This window comes from Sinohyriopsis cumingii, chromosome 3 (assembly GCF_028554795.1).
Source record: "Sinohyriopsis cumingii isolate HCF-2022 chromosome 3, ASM2855479v2, whole genome shotgun sequence".
Lineage (NCBI taxonomy): Eukaryota > Metazoa > Mollusca > Bivalvia > Unionida > Unionidae > Sinohyriopsis > Sinohyriopsis cumingii.
This window is the reverse complement of record NC_142963.1, coordinates 84411836-84429232: the sequence shown is the minus strand read 5'-3', so window position 1 is coordinate 84429232 and position 17397 is coordinate 84411836. Positions and strand designations below refer to the sequence as shown.

Below are 17397 nucleotides of genomic sequence, written 5' to 3'. Positions count from 1 at the left end.
AGGAGGAGCATTTATGCACCTTCATATCTTTAAAGCAAAGCCATTAAATCAATTTGAATCACCTTTTTAAAATTCAAGTTACATTTCTTAAAAAATTGAAGACATAACTTTAAAGCAATTTCATTTGCTGCTAAACAGTGGGCAAATGTGTAGAATAGTGTCAATATTATGAAACACATGTTCAATTATTGTATATAGTTATGATAGTATACTATTAATTCACTTTAATTCGAGAAATTCCGATTTTCGTGGCTTTCCTTGTTTCCGCAAGGAACAAAATCAAATGACCTAACAAGCATTAGTCCTTCTGCAAGGAAAATATGGCCCCCATCCCAATGTGAGGCAAGTGCCGATGACAAGAACCTTTTTTTTTAACCATGCAATAAAGATTTTACTTTATGCCCAGAAGCTATGAATAAAATATTCACGAGGAATAGTCCGCCAGGGAGACGATTGGAAAACTTTTTTTTTAGGAGCATAATGCTAATATATTGACTTTTGGGTTAAAAATGATACTTCCATCATGGTTCAACTCCTTATCGCATGCAATGTCAGCGACACTGCTGGTAAGATAACCACGTACTCGATAAAGTCAGAGAATGATATTGAAAGAAAAATTAGAGCACAACTAATTTCAGGTGATTAATTACGTGTTTGTCTATATGAATAAAACTAGTAATTTAGCATTGGCGAATGTATTTCATAGCTTCCTCCACCCATTCAAAACCAACAATTTTTTTTTGGACAAAACTCTGAACTGAAACTTTTATGTGCATGACGGACACGCACGAAGTAATAATTTGACTGGCAGTTCCTAATATAATTAATTTATTGCTTTAAAATTAAATTTGCTAGCTTACATTCGATCAAATGTCTTATTTAAATAAGGTTGGCTGTGCATAATTTACTTTTAAAAATAATTTGTAAAAACTTAAAATATGCTTTGATTGGTATCGATCATCGGTTTTATTTGTAGAAAAGGAACAGGAAGGAAGAGAAGAGAAAAAAAAAAAAACAGTTAACAAAATTTGCTTTAAAATCAAATATATGGCTCCAAAAACCAGTAAACATAATGCACAGAAAAATCACATTTTGTTACTACCGCCATGAGCGAGTGAACCTTTTATCATTGACTTTTTTAATAGAAAACCACGAGAATAATACTGGCTAGCAAATGAAGACAGGGTAAATTTAATTGCAATGATATCACTTCTGCTGAAGAAAGGAACCAACTGAAACAAATATTACCAACATTTAGGAAAGAAATAATTAAATTTTTTATGCACAATAATAAATACATTTCCGACTTATTCCCGTGGAAAAAGCAGAAAGGGCTTCTGATTTACAAAATTAAACTGTTTCCTGAACGGGCATTCCATAGTAAAGCCTCACGTGCAGTTCTTAGCACACTAGTACTGCTCCTATTACTAAATGATGATGATGATGATGATGATTTTTATTATTATTATTATTATTATTCACGAGGTTTATCTAGTCTCCAATTGTGGAGACGAAAAGAAAACAAATTTGTAATTCCAATAAATACTGAAGAGAAATCTTTGAAATGCCCTCCCCCCCCCCACACACACATTGAATACGAACAATAAAACAATTATATTTGATTACCTGTCACATCTAATGATTTTTTTTAATACATAATTGTATTCCTACATATTTGACATGGACAACAAAAGTTACGTATCTAGTTGAATGATAACAGAGCAATAAGAAAATTCTGGAAGTTTGCAAAAATAAAAATACTAAGTACCCTATCTTTATTAGGCGGCATTATATTACTTGAAAAAACAAAAATCCTGCAAGTTCAAATAATTCTTCCTAATAATATGCAAGCTTTACAGCTAATTCCATTGTCATTATGGCATCTATACGATTTAAATCAGCGTCAACTCTCATTTATCAAAAAAGACTGAATTTAAAAAAAGTTTGATTAATCATACACTCTTAAAGAAAGAAGAAAGAAAGAAAGAAAGAAAGAAAGAAAGAATGTAAAAGTCCAATTCCCCTCTCCGCCCATGTAACTTTGAAACATACACGACAGCGTATTATAAATTTAAAGCAGAGAGCGTGTACCTTTGGAGCCGCCAGTTGGCTATTGATTTCTTACTAATTTTGTTTGATACAATATAGTACCCAATGAGAAAATAAAATCTTATTACGTATAGTGATATAACATACTTCAGCTTTTGTCTTGAGTACACGATAATCTCACACGCACAGACTACATTGCATTTAGAATTTCTAAAGTTTTTAAAGTTAAATTTAAGTATTATTATAATATGATGCAAGATCCTGACCATGTTAATTATTTACACTTTTCCCCCCATCTTCTACCCTGCTTTTTTCTCTTCATTTCCTACCGTCAATTAGTAAGCCTGTATTAGTCTATATATCTGTAATTTTCCGCAATAAATTAATAAATAAGTTCTCATTTATTGTGACCATTGCTTATTAGAGGAGCATAATTGTAAATCATGCGGACATGTGCGAGGGTGTTAGTAGACATTGCCTGTTGGCCAATCCCTATCGAAATATGTAATACTGTAACAACGAAATGTAATAAATTAATAGCGATAATAATAAAGAATTATTAATAAAGAAATACTGCAAACACAATACTTGTTTTAAAGTCTAAACTGCAGTTTCCGAGCAAGTTTCTTTTTGCTCGGTAAAATGTACTCACCATCACCGAGATTAAAGCATACATGTTTCACTAGCATATATATCGGTGTTTCAGCACTTCGTTCTCATTTAAATGCCAAATCAAATACATGCATTTATTGTCACATTTCATATAGAAATACATTGTCAAGACACATGTAAATTATTCCCAAAGATAGCTGGTGACTTGAAATACCTGCGTGTTTTATTTCCTCATAATTGGGCATGCCATAATGCAGAACAGTGGAAACTAATCTCAATGCTCGTTACTATTTCTCGAATAAGTAAGATTGAAACTTTTTATACGTATGGAAAGACACATTAAAGTTCATTTGTAATCAGATTGGGTGACGCCTCTCGCTATTCACTTAAGATGTGGACTCATACACGAGCATACATACCCGGCAGCGGTGTCATGGGTGGTCCACAAACTAGTTTTTCCATGGAGGAGCAGTTTCGAGCTGGGCCATGTGTTCTAGATCTAAGTCAGGTGAAGGCTTTTAGTCTCTTTTTTTTATCCGGAGTAGACTTTAATTTTCAGGATCATTTCCTAGTTTAATAGTTGTTCTTCCTCCTAACATCAACCTAATAAGAAATAGCATATATGTGTACAGACACACATCTGACTGTGTGTGTACCTAATAAGAAATATCAGATATACGTGTATAGACACACATCTGATTGTGTGCGTACCTAATAAGAAATATCAGATATACTTGAATAAAAACTTGCAATTATAAATCTGTTTCTGGGGATAAAATAAAGTATTGCAAACCAGATATTGTATTAGCCGAGTACGAGTTAAAGGGAGATGAGCTAGATATATAATTCTTCTCAACGTAAATATGTGCCAAATATATACTTGTTGAACATACATACATACATAGAAATATATATATATATATATATATATATATATATATATATATATATATATATATATATATATATATATATATATATATATATATATATATCACTTGATTATCGCCTATTCAGTACTTTTGGATGACGTGGGGGATATGTACGGTATGAAAGCTTATCACAAGGGGGCCATTTCTCACTTTTAGAGGGAAAAATCGAAGAGATAGTTAATCATAGGGCTGACAGATTTGTAATAAGTTTGTGGGACTGTTCACGGATTCGTCAATGAGTCCTCTGAGATATCTTTAACCAAATGTAAAATATATGTATGTATGTATGTATGTATGTATGTATGTATGTATGTATGTATGTATGTATGTATGTATGTATGTATGTATGTATGTATGTATGTATGTATGTGTGTATGTATGTATGTATGTATGTGTGTGTGTATGTATGTATGTGTGTGTATGTATGTATGTGTGTTTATGTATCTATGTGTGTGTATGTATGTATGTATGTATGTATGTGTGTGTGCATGCATGTATGTGTGTAATATACACGCACCCTCATATATATATATATATATATATATATATATATATATATATATATATATATATATATATATATATATATATATATATATATATATATATATATATATATATATATATATATATATATATATATATATATATATATATATATATATATATATATATATATATATATATATATATATAATGTATTAAGTTTTAACATGTATGTTAAATCTATATCTCTGTCCATCGCTGTTTTTCTGCTTGTCTGAATTATAATTTTTGACTCAAAAGCAATTTTGTCGGGAATCTAATGTTTTGAGGGAAAAAAGAAAACAAAAGACAATATTCAACTTCTCCAAAATAAATTTAATGCGAGAGAGCATTACAGTCCTGTCGTCATCCTGTTGGTCTCTGCTATACCTATATTCTGACAATACAAGATTGAATGAAAGCGAAATTTTCTTACAATACACGACAGAATGAAAAGATGCCTACTGTAATTTTTCCCGAAATGTTGCAAAATTTTGAGTTGGTATTTTGGAATAAAAAAATATCGCTATCAATTTACTTAGGTTTTTGCCACTTCTCAAAGCGTTACAAAATATGCACAAATTCAAATAACGCACTTCATGATATTTTTGTTTTAAACATGAAAAACAGACTCAGCCCAACGACTGTCACTTATCAAGGATCTTAACTGCATCGCAGCAATTTTGGAAATCTTTTCAAAGTGGAAGAATGGCTGTAAATTTTAATAATTTTGACAGATGAAGTGATTATGAAATATGTTATTCTGTTCGCTCCTATTACTTCTTATCTTTTATTAATTCAAACTCTTCAATAGCTACTGTGAGAAAAATAATGGGTACAGAACTTAGCAGATTCAAAGTCATGCAGACGTGCCATGTATGTATGTATGTATGTATGTATGTATGTATGTATGTATGTATGTATATGTGTGTGTGTATGTATATGTATGTATGTATATGTGTGTATGTATGTATGTATGTATGTATGTATGTATGCATGTATGTGTGTGTATGTATGTATGTATGCATGTGTGTGTGTATGTATGTATGTATCTATGTAGGTATGTGTGTGTGTGTATGTATGTATGTATCTATGTATATATGGATGTATGTATCTATGTATGTATCTATGTATACATGGATGTATGTATGTATCTATGTATATATGTATGTATGTATGTATGTGTCTGTATGTATGTATGTATGTATGTGTGTGTATATATGTATGTAGGTATGTATGTGTGTGTATGTATGTATGTATGTATGTATGTGTGTATGTATGTATGTATGTGTGTGTGTAGGTAGGCATGTATGTGTGTGTTTGTGTGTGTATGTATGTATGTATGTATGTATGTATGTGTATGTATGTATGTATGTATGTATATATGGATGGATGGATGCGTGTATTATCATTTAATGGTACTGCAGCAAAATAATGGCTAACTGGTACCAATTAAAAGTAAAGTTCGAAAATTGTAACAGCACACAGATTAAGCTAAATGTGTAAACATGTGTTAAACTTTGAAGTTGGAAGGTGAAATAGATCTGATCATTTCATGGGGATAAACATAAAATTATAATGTAATCTACTGGCATTAAAATAAGAGTACTGCGACATATCCGAAGAGTACTAAGCGGGTTACCCCAAGACACTCCCAACTTAAGACGCAGGTCACGGCAAGAGGGCGTAAGTATGGGTGAATAATGGAAACTACATATCAGTTTTTAGGTGTGTGCCTTAATGAGAAAAAAAAATTCTCGAGAGAGGGAGAACATATACACACAGAAACAAGCACAATAAAAGACATTGTCATTATTACACAATATTTTATTTATATAATCAAGACAAAAACAAATTCGTTATGATACTGAATCTCACAAAGAAATCGGTCAAACAAATCCTATACATATTTATTTATATATGCATATGTCAGAAACACATTTCACACATATGTATTTCTATTCCATTCTAAAACTGCATTACATTATTTACGGGCATTTGAGTGACACAATAGGGCAGTAAAATTCACATACCATATAGAGATAGTTCAGGTAACTTCATATCTTTTAACAGTAATCCGGGAAAGAAAACTAGATTTGGCTTCGTCTGTTCTGTTCGTGAATTATGAACGCAACTGGTTTATCGAAACTCAAGAGCTATGCTATATTTAGGTGCGTAAAAGTTTCTCAATAATAATAATAATAATAATAATAACAATTTTTTCTTTAATAATAATAATAACGATAATAATGATGACAAGTTTCTCTTTAATAATAATAATAATAATAATAACAGTAATAATAATAATAATATATTGCTACACTAATACTACTATTATTGGTATTACCATTACCACCACCACTACTACTGTATCATTACTATACTACTATTAATAATACTGTATCACATCATCAACTAAAGAACATCTCATCTGGCAGATCCTGTGCCCTAGTTTAAAGATCAAGATCTCGATATTAATCAGAAAAAAGTGTTTGGTGACTTTCTGTAGTTTAAAGTTTTGGTAGTGGTAACGGTGGTATTTTTTTGGTGCTGGTGTATGTGGCTTTTATGGGCCGTCTTGTATTCTGCTTTTGATATATTTGGAAATGCAGCTACTACACCACTTGTTTTCCTGCTAACACTTCAGCACTTTAAAATATCTCATGAGAATATTTCTCACCTCTAAAATATTATATTATTCATTGAGTATGAAGTCAAGGAATAATGAAGATTTAGATTAATGTCCCAAATATGCTAACCTTGATTGTTTTCCTGAAAATCTCTTGTTAATTAATACAATGAATATAGCAACTACTGTAGACAATGTATAAAAAAGGTCATCAAGGACATAAGCATAGAACTTTTCATAATGCTCTATATACATAGCGATGCCGAGGTTCATCATTTACAACGGTTTTTCCCAAAAGATACAAATATAAAATATTCTCTTTCCGTACAAAAAAGTATGCAAAACAAACAATATAAACGAGAGAGAATTTTGTTTTCACAATAAATAAATTTAAAAAAACCCCAATATTCTTATTAAAGTAATACTATGTATTTCAGTATACAAATTTACCCGTATTATTTCACTCTTGAAAAATTAAAATTTTCTACAGTCCCAGTCATTTCTCAGTCTCATCCTTCTTTTCATATTTGAAAGCCGCATACCTTTCCATTGTTATTTTAGCATCTTAGGTAGCATTTTAATCGTACTTAATGCACTGTACACGATTTCATCTTTAACGTGTATATATAATGTTGAGTTACAAGAATAATGCAGTTACCATTTACAATTCATCTGATGAGTCTTTTTCAAATAATACAATTTCGAAATCTAACTGCGCTCTACTACCATTTCTTAAAAATAAATTCTCGTTATTCGATCTCTTTTGGCCACACTGTCAAAATAAATGATGGATTTTTGCCTTTGTACTCTTATAAAAAGAAATATTTTCATTTTCAAGCACCCCAATTAGTTTAAGATATGAATGAGTGGTCAAATTAATGTGGGTGATGCATAATTAAAAATCAATTTAGTCCTTTAAGTCATTTGCATAGCCGTGAGTAAATTGGCTTCTATTCATCTTCCAACAAATTAAATTTCTGTATTCGTTTCCATTTTTTTTCACTAGTAGTCTTCATCGTGTAGAAGATGCCTCTACAGCCATTTCCAGATTAAGCGTGACTTTAGGTTACAGGTTACCAGTTCCTAGTTTGATAAATCAAACCCCCAAATCTTGATATTGATGGACGATATGTGGTTTTGATGTAACCTGTTCATGAAAATGTGCTAATTTTCTGCATGCAAATCTTTCCGGAATAAACCTGCGTACACTTTAGAGATATACCCGTATTTGGTAACATCCACATCTAGCGCGAAATTCAAAATGGCCACATGACAGAGGGTTGTGCTATTCCACGTGGATTTTACAAGTCACCAAACAGGATTTGCTCCGGAAATATAATGTACATGCCACCAAAAGAACCCTTCAGCCGACGGTAGCTCCACAGCCGCGATAGATACTGTTAAGTGTATAAAATGTAGACCGATGTGCAGACAAAACTGGCTGCAGATCTTTTCATGTTTTAATCAAAAGGTGATATCATCCCCTAAACCGCCAATCAATATCATCACTGGTGCACGGCTGGTTTATCGGTCTAACAAGTTCCAAAGGTGTCAACTGTAAAGAATGTATTGATAAACGAATTAAGCGTTCAGAATATCCTGATACATACTCACATTTTGTATCAATACAAAATAATTGAGAATAATTGTCTTTAAACTCACAACATTTGTAAATAGGCCGTTTTCGTTAATAAAACCGTTCTGAATAATTTACATTTGGCTTTCGTTATTTCCAATTTGAAACTGGACTGTTAAATACTATTTTCTCTGTTCAACCCCTATATTGGTGGATCGTATATCCTCACCTTTCAATGGAAGATAACATCCGGTAAATTCCTCCATCACTTTCTCACATCAAGCCGAAAGGTGCTTTTAACTGTAACCTTTATATGCATTACTTCACAAAATCTATGAAACATGCCCTACCTGATAAAATGATTTCAAATAATGCTAGAAACTTTTCATTCTGTATGAAAAACAATCGAAACTGGGTAAGTCGACAACGGGTAAGTCGATGAAACACACACACATGTATATATATATATATATATATATATATATATATATATATATATATATATATATATATATATATATATATATATATATATATATATATATATATATATATATATATATGCAATAAATTGACAACGAACAGTGCGAAGCTAGTATCTAGCTAGCCTGAGCGCTTTCGAATCTTTAATGAGTCTTTCTCAAAGGCAAATACAAAACTCGGACAAGATAAGGAAATAAAACAGAAAAACGGTTATGTTTGCGAATTTTTACATGGCTGTTTCTACAGGAATTCAAACTTTTAACTTTATGTTTCCACAAGTTTATTTCAGCTTGCTGCTGATACTGGAAAATATTTGTATTGACCTAGAAATTGATGAACCATAACGACATCTGTTATTTTATGTAAATTTACCTAAAGCGCAAATTATATCCCGGATATTTCATTGTTACAGTAGTCATAGGCTATTAAGCAAATTTAGAGAATTATGTGAATGTGAGGTTTTATCAACCACTAGACCCCACATTTAAAAGCCTTGAATTTGAGTCAATATGATAAATTAATAAGCTCATAAAATTTCACTTTCACCGAAACAATGATCCCTCTTTGTTTTATTAAATATCTAGAGAAACTGCAATTTAATTTTCTTTAGAACAGTTCGAATGTCATTTCAACAATGCAGCGATAAGAATGCAAGACTATATAGTCAAAGTGAAAAAGTTCATGGCGTCATCACGATGCGACACGAATAACCATGCAACACTTCGAAATATCAGGTATCACGTGCCTTTGTTTAGTCCAATGAAAAGGCACCTCTCACAGAACAATGCATTAATCTAGCAAACAATTATACAGTCCCATCAAAGACCAAAAAGAGAATTCAGCCACAACTTTGAATGACAAATCGAAATAATGTGAGGTCTAAGAACACCATAGTCATCCACTCAGTAGACAAGGAACAAAAAAAACAAAGATGACTGACAGTGATAAAGAAAACCTATCAACAACATGGTATAACATGGTATAACGATATTCGACAGTATCATAGTAAAGAAAGATGCACGCTGATGTAAAACCTTACAAGAAAGAGATGATACCAACATCACCATATACCATATGCTTTTATTACATAAGAAAACAACATAAACATAGAAAGAGCTTCCGTTGCATAACATGGAGGTAGAACTTTCCTTCTAAACAAGAATTTTTAAAATAAATTCTTAAATCAAGAGAAATCATTTATCTTGGATATGAACAATGTATGAGCAAAATACTTGCAATCTCACATAATTGATACAAAGCTACATATAACAGATAATCGATATTTGACAACTTTAGATTTTAGTTTTTTATGCCTCAGTTTTGTATATTCTATTTGTATGTGATCATCTTAACGACGTATTATTTAATTCCTATATCCAATATCAAGGTTAAGGAGTGATATGCCAACGAACCAGAGAGAGAGAGAGAGAGAGAGAGAGAGAGAGAGAGAGAGAGAGACTTGATGTTTCGTCTTTCCTATTTGACTTTATAACTATCCTGGAATGAAATGATTCAGTCCGATTATGTGGCTAGAAATTGTGATTGTTCGCTTCGGTCGAAAACAAACTGTAAGCAAGTGAAGTGAAGTGAATCTCTCTTTTGTATTTAATATTCTGGACTTGATATACATCTTTCTGCCTAAAACTCAATTATAATCTGAGTGCACATTTTTGGAACTGATTAAATTTCCTCAGCTAACTAAAGCCATAGGTTTTGAATCTGAAGTTACAACTTTATTCTGCCAAAGGAAATAAGTAACGAATACAATTCAAGAAGACGTATATAAACGATCCAGTTTATATCATGAATGGTAGAACGTAACGTAACCGTCCAAACGAATTCCCACCAAACAAATAAAGTACATCTTTTTGGGCGATTGCCTTTTAATCAGTTTCAAACTGGTATAACATTACAACCATTTATTCAGTCATGATGCTAATAGGATTAGATATACTATATCCGAATAATATTAGATATACGAATATTATTAGATACACGAACATTATTAGATATACGAATAGTATTAGATACTCGTGCGCACAAATTTAGATGAGAAATGGACATAGCGGAGTACGTCGCTGACCATTTTCATCTACCTCCCAATGTGACTGCCTAATACGACGCTTATGGGCAGATTCGTGGCATGTATCCGATTTACTATTACCCTTGTTGCACAAAGCCATCGATATCTGTTGTACACAGCATCAAATGTGTTGAATCTTCTCACCATATGACATCATAAATGTATCAGTCAGAAATCATAATAACTAAAATCTGCGAAGACGCACAGCTCTAGTTGCACAGTTTGCGACAGAAACACGTGCCCTCTATGCTAAATGTATTTATGAATTAGGAAATCGATATTCAAGATAAGATAATGTTGACTGATCTGCATTTGACCCTAATATGATTCGCATTGGTAAAATATCCATCGAGTCACGAATAAATGATAAAGGAAGGAATCCGTCTCTTAATGTTTTTAAAGCAAATACAAAGAAGCAAATAAAATCAGGCACATAAATGCGTACAGGGAAACAAAAAATGTGTACAGGGAAAGAACAATACATGTCAATTTGTCCTTTAGGATTCAAAATCTTTCCCGTACCTGACATTTAATAAAGCAATAATATATGAAACACCAATTCTTATTTTTGGAAGGTTTAAACTGGCTATTTTTAAGGGCCAAATTTAGGAAATTAAATATGTACAAAGCATTTTCATGCCAAGAGAAAAAAAGCGAAAAAATCCACAATTTAGACCTCCCAAGACTACACATGTAACATTGAAAATCTTAAGAAATGGATATAATCTATATTTGTACAATGTGAACTATAATAACCAAGTAATTCAACCATTGTGTGAGATTTCTCTGTATGTTTCATATAACATTACCGTCCATAATTTCACAATTTAGCTTGCTACGTCAAAGTCAACTCTGGCACTTTTTAACAAGACTTTCCAAAAATGTCGTCGCAAGTATTACTTACCGAGAAAAAAAAAATCATATTTGAAATGAGTGTTGTAATTTAAAGAAGCGATCGAGTGATCAAACAGCACAAGGGGAAAATATCAGTATTCACCTTCAAGAAAGAAAGAAAAAGTCCTTTGAAACATGTTGCAAAGTTAGATCGTCATATATTATATAGATCAAAAAATAATGCGCCACACTTAGGTAAGCCTTTGATCAGAAATATTAATCTATTGTTCTGATTATAAGACTTAATAAATCAATATATTAATGGAAAATAATGATAAAAATAAATTTAAAAAATCACATTTCCAGTATGACGCAGAAAATCACCCAATACAGAGTGAAAGGTAAACTAGCATATTCCAGCAACCGTCTTCATAAAGGAGTGATTTCGTGTGTATAGCAAAAGTGACTGGAGTGTATTTTTAAAAGTTTTAAAAATATCTCTAACAATAAAATAATAAAAAACTATTCCCGATCGAACACCGAACACATGACACACCTCGGTAACCTGTCAGCAAAATTAAGTAATGGATTATAAAGATAATCAGGTAATTAAGACTCGTGAAATGCAAAAACTGACACCAATATGCAAACTGAACGACCAGGGTCGATGAAAGATTAAACCTCAAAAATAATGAATAAACCTGAAAATGATGCACTATTAGAATTTTAAATCAAACGTAATCTTAAATATCACTGCATCGCATTACCTTTCATTTTATTTCGTTAAACATATGAACAGATGCATGTTGTTTAACAGTGTTCGTTTCAAGGAAACTGAAATATCCCTAATTGTGCTGGACATGTATTGTATAGTGCTTTGTGGTAAACACTATTTCTACTCATGCGTCTCTCGGTAATTTTAAATGTTCATAAATTACATTATTAATTGTCTCTGAAAAATAAAACTTGCATGTTAATAGATATTTCTGAACGATTTTATTTCAAAATAAAAAATAAATTAATAAATAAAATCAAAAATAAATAAAAATAAATAAAATTTAAAATCAAATAAATCAACTCATATACAACTCATGACATCAAAAATGTCACAAAAGTATTGTTTGAAGCATCATTTTAGACACATTGTGATGCTCAAGGATAATTACAACACAACAGTGGTACCAAAATGTCCAGAATTAAAGACGTATTCACTATCGGCATGAGTTATATCTGAATCCAATTTTTACTTTGCGCCGGACATATGCTACAAAATTAAACGCGTATTCCCAGAAAATGCATGTTTCCAAGCCGCATGTAATATTTAAAATAATGTGTGCACTAAATATTTTTTTATATTTATTATAAATAAATGTTAATTATATTTTGTATTACGATTCTTTCGGTATAAAGTATCACATGTAATCTACGGATTAAAGTTCTAATAAACGTCATATTTTTAAACTGAGCAGAACGAAGAGAAAATTCGTAATATAGTTTACATGGTTAAAACTTGACATTAATGAAATTTACAATGGAGTTACGAGAAAACAACGCAATTCACCAATATTTCCTGTAATGACGCATTTCATGCAATATTCAAACATCAGCACCATTCCTTCGACCAGTGAAAACAGATATTTTTTGCAGTATTCAATATAAAGAATTTTATAACCTATTTCTAAAGACGTGGGATGTAATTTGCCATTAAGCCGATATACTTTCATATTCATAAAAGCTAAGTCTATAATATTCGTAATAATAATAATAATAATAATAATAATAATAATAATAAATGAAGTTCAACACTTTTAATTGCAATCCTACTACAGTACTTTCAAAGTCTGAAAATTGCAAAAGACTGCACGTACCTAGCAAAGATTTATATTGTAACAAAACTAATCGCCATCGGGAAAGTCCTTCTGTAACAATGCCAATGAATTTGAATAGACGAGGAAACTGGTTTTCATATGAACAAACTTTGAAGATTATTTCATGTATAATTCCCATCGTCTAAAAAAATGGAATGATTAGTTTAAAAAAGTTCATTTGTAAGTGTGACTGACTTCCAAAATGTAAAAAGGGCACAATAACACATTCTACATTGATATCATCAAGCATGTATCAATTCAACATAAATCATTAATATAACTACTGCTTTTAGAAACATCTTTCATGGTAAGCAAAACAGTTCCAAAAATGCTCAGTGATTTGTTGTTGCTTTTTTTTTTTTACACACTACCATATTTTACTTTCACAGCGACATCATTGGATCTATAGACTCTTGTAAGCTCTGATACAGAAGGTAAAAAAAACCACTTTCAATAGTTTTCTTGAAAAAACAAAATAACTCACTGTCTCTGTATTTACATGGATAGATTTTTTTAGTACAGAAATATAATAAAAGGCACAAGATATGCAATAATTGTAAATTTCTTCGAATAATGAATCTGGGACTAAAGCCGTTTTCATCACTGCATATTTGACCGTGAATACCTTATACTAAGCGAACAATAAATATACATTCATTTAATAACACTTGTCATCGGAAAAACTGCAAATATAACAGGCGTTTTCGATAACCAATAGTCACTTGGTTTGTTTTTATTTATCCTGGATATTTAGCTTAACTCAGCAGTTGAAAGATATATTTTGCCTGTGTCTGAAAATACTGATAAACGTTGATTATGAGAATTCTTTAGTTACGTTGAATAGTTAAATTGTATATGGTGAAATATTTAGCAAGACTTAGGCCGGGAAAGAAGATTAAAATAAATAAAAATTTGTTCATCAAGTGAAAGTACATTTTGTGGAAATATTCATCTTAAAACATGTCGATTAGAAGTTATACTCATAGGAAACAAACTTTGGTTTCAAACATAACTAAGAAATGAAAGGAATAATCCTTTCACGAGGCTCTTTAGTTATTAGAAGAATGTTTTTAAAATTCTGTCTTGTGCTTAAAGAATTAAGGATCACAAGTAATGAAAATTTCAATCATAAATGTAAATTTTCTGCCTTGTTAGAGGCAAGTTCAATTCAATATAGTTCAATTTGAATCGAATATTATGAGACTTTAGAAGACTTAAAAGCTAAATTCTATATCGGTTTTCTTGTCGATAAATGGTGTAATTAATCTGAATGTCTCTACAAATTTCATATAGATGTTTAACGTGAAGTAAATCACATAAGTGTTGGACATCACGGCTATTTCAAAATTTAATGTAGATTTTTAATATATTTAAAAAAAAAATGTTTGTCTTGATGGACACCAAAATAAATCACATTATCATGGCGAAAGTCATAAGCACTACCTGTACAAGCACGATTACCTTCATCAACGCCAGTCACGCATGTACATGTCCAATTTCACCTAATTTCATAGGCGCCCGCAGATAGAGGCCCCAGATTTAAACTCTAAATATGTTTTGGCCTAAATCCGTAAAACTTAATAGCTGACCCCTTAATTTTGCGGACGTCCCTGTCCCCTTTGTGCTTTTCCGAAAAGGTTTGTTAATTTGACATTAAAAAGTCTGTTCTGTTCCTACTCAGAAATGTGTATCAAAAGTGACTATTAAATGTGATTGTTAAAATAACTATCAGACATCCAGATACTTTGACAATTTTTCCGACAAGAAAAAACAAATTTCACATAATTACATGATAACGATAATGAGAATGATAATTACTTATTTCGAACATTAATCAGAATAAACAACAGTAAAGAATCAAATCTTAACTGACGTAAAATATTACAAACCAATGTAATGTAATCAATTCATGCAATATTCCCAAGAGGTTGTGTTTTATTGATGAATATATTTACAGAATTAGATTATTTTAGTGCTAATCATTTTGTTTAAATTATACAAAACGGAACACATCTTCCTCACAGATGTATGTTATTATTATTTATTATTACTTAATTCGTTTAAAGCCTTTTTATTTTAGTTACAATAAAATATATTTTATTTTCTAAGCAAGCATACCAGGAAATAATTTTAATAATTTTTATATCTCACTACAAAAGAATTGTGTATCTCTTTACACTTGTACGGTTTCACATTTGAACTAAAATGTACTTTTAGTAGATACAAACATTAAGATTATTTTCAAGAACAAAGCTTCATTCTTTTCTCCTTAAAAACAATCTTATATAAATGTTTTGCTCTGCTTCAGAATTTGCTCAACAAAGAACCAACACATACGATTGCTCATAACCGATATATGCAATCGGCCAAAAGAATGTTCTGGTCTTTGACCTAGGTTTCGGCCATGCCGCAAGTGCGTGACTTTTGCTGGTACACGATAAAATTTATTAACAATAGAGGACATAGCAATTTATCTAGCTAGTCATCAACGTCCTTACACGCTTGATCATTTTAATAAACGTTACTTGTAATACATAATATTTTTCTGCGATTTCTTTTGGAACAAATGAAATACAAAATATTTACGAGGCTAAAATATTCTGACGGATCCTAGCTTGAATGGCTTGACACTCACTGTTGCCTGACAACGATCGAAGGAATCATAAATATGTATTTAGTAGCGGCAGATGCGCTTGATAAAACTAACTTCGCATATGTAAATTGTTTTCATGAACATATAGGTTACCATACTGGGAAACATGCTCCCACTATCATAAAGCTGAAATAGGAGCGCGGACATTATTTCATTTATCCAATCAATAGTCGACAAATAGCAACGAAGCAGTTCACACTAAATCAATAGTGAGACCAATAAATCTTACGTCAAGCGATATTTAACACTAGGCTGTCTTGACATGCACAAAATAACTGTTGATTCCACATTGTGATGGTTTATGCAGTTCAAAGGTAAATAATTTGTGTGCATAGCTGCACCACAAAGCCTTGTACATTGCATCTTTACCTTGCAGCGTAAATGAAAAGCTCCTTTCCAAACAGTGGAACAATCAATCATGGCGGTCCGCCATGCTTTCCAAAGCACGATGTACAACCCCTTAATTTGGCCCGATATTCTTCTCCTGATCAGCGGCAAGCCTTGGTTCTAAGCACTCTACTTCCGCTTGTATTAGCATTACCACTATCCTGCAGTGAATAAAGCAAGTGTTATATCCTTCATCTTGAATCCGAGGCTATACAATGTTGCTTTACTGGTTTTCACTTTAATGCGTTTTCTGTTTTATCAAATGTTCAGAGGTCACCTGCTCTTTGACCGTGTAGGCCTATTGAAATTCCACATCATCGAGGGGTGTGAGCAAACATGGAACCCGCCCTTGGGAGGGATTTGTTGATTGACATATCCTGTCAGACATTTAATATTGGGATCACATGCTCTGCCCCGAGATTACCTACATTTACGTACCGTATTTACACCATATAAACTTAAATTGGTACCCATGGGAAGATCAGTTTTGGTTTTGGCGTTGTTTTTGGCATGCACTACTTTTTCACAGCGAACAGATCCTGTCAGCGTTGATGACAGTCAGTTCCTTGTCATTATTTTTCTTTAAGGAAGGGAGGATAAAGCCTAAAAGATTCAATCGACCCAATTCTGTCATCAGTGTTTACGTGTTCTCGTTGAAGCATTTCAATATTCGTGACTATTTTTCCTATGTTATCATTACTCTAGTTTCTTTATTCCTTAAACCAAGCTCTAAATGAATCAATCCGAAAATGCAGATTTCTATTTG

General features: G+C 31.7%; 1 long non-coding RNA gene across 1 annotated transcript in view; it reads right to left on the bottom strand.

The window, feature by feature from the left end:
• Positions 1–16945, bottom strand: part of LOC149803224 (uncharacterized) — a 33866-nt gene extending 16921 nt beyond the window's left edge. Inside the window, exons 1-2 of the long non-coding RNA XR_016420160.1 lie at positions 16614–16945; positions 3081–3264 (exon numbers count right to left, since the gene is read on the bottom strand). This is a non-coding gene — a long non-coding RNA (uncharacterized LOC149803224). The remainder of the gene's footprint in view (positions 1–3080; positions 3265–16613) is intronic.
• Positions 16946–17397: the final 452 nt, after the last annotated feature.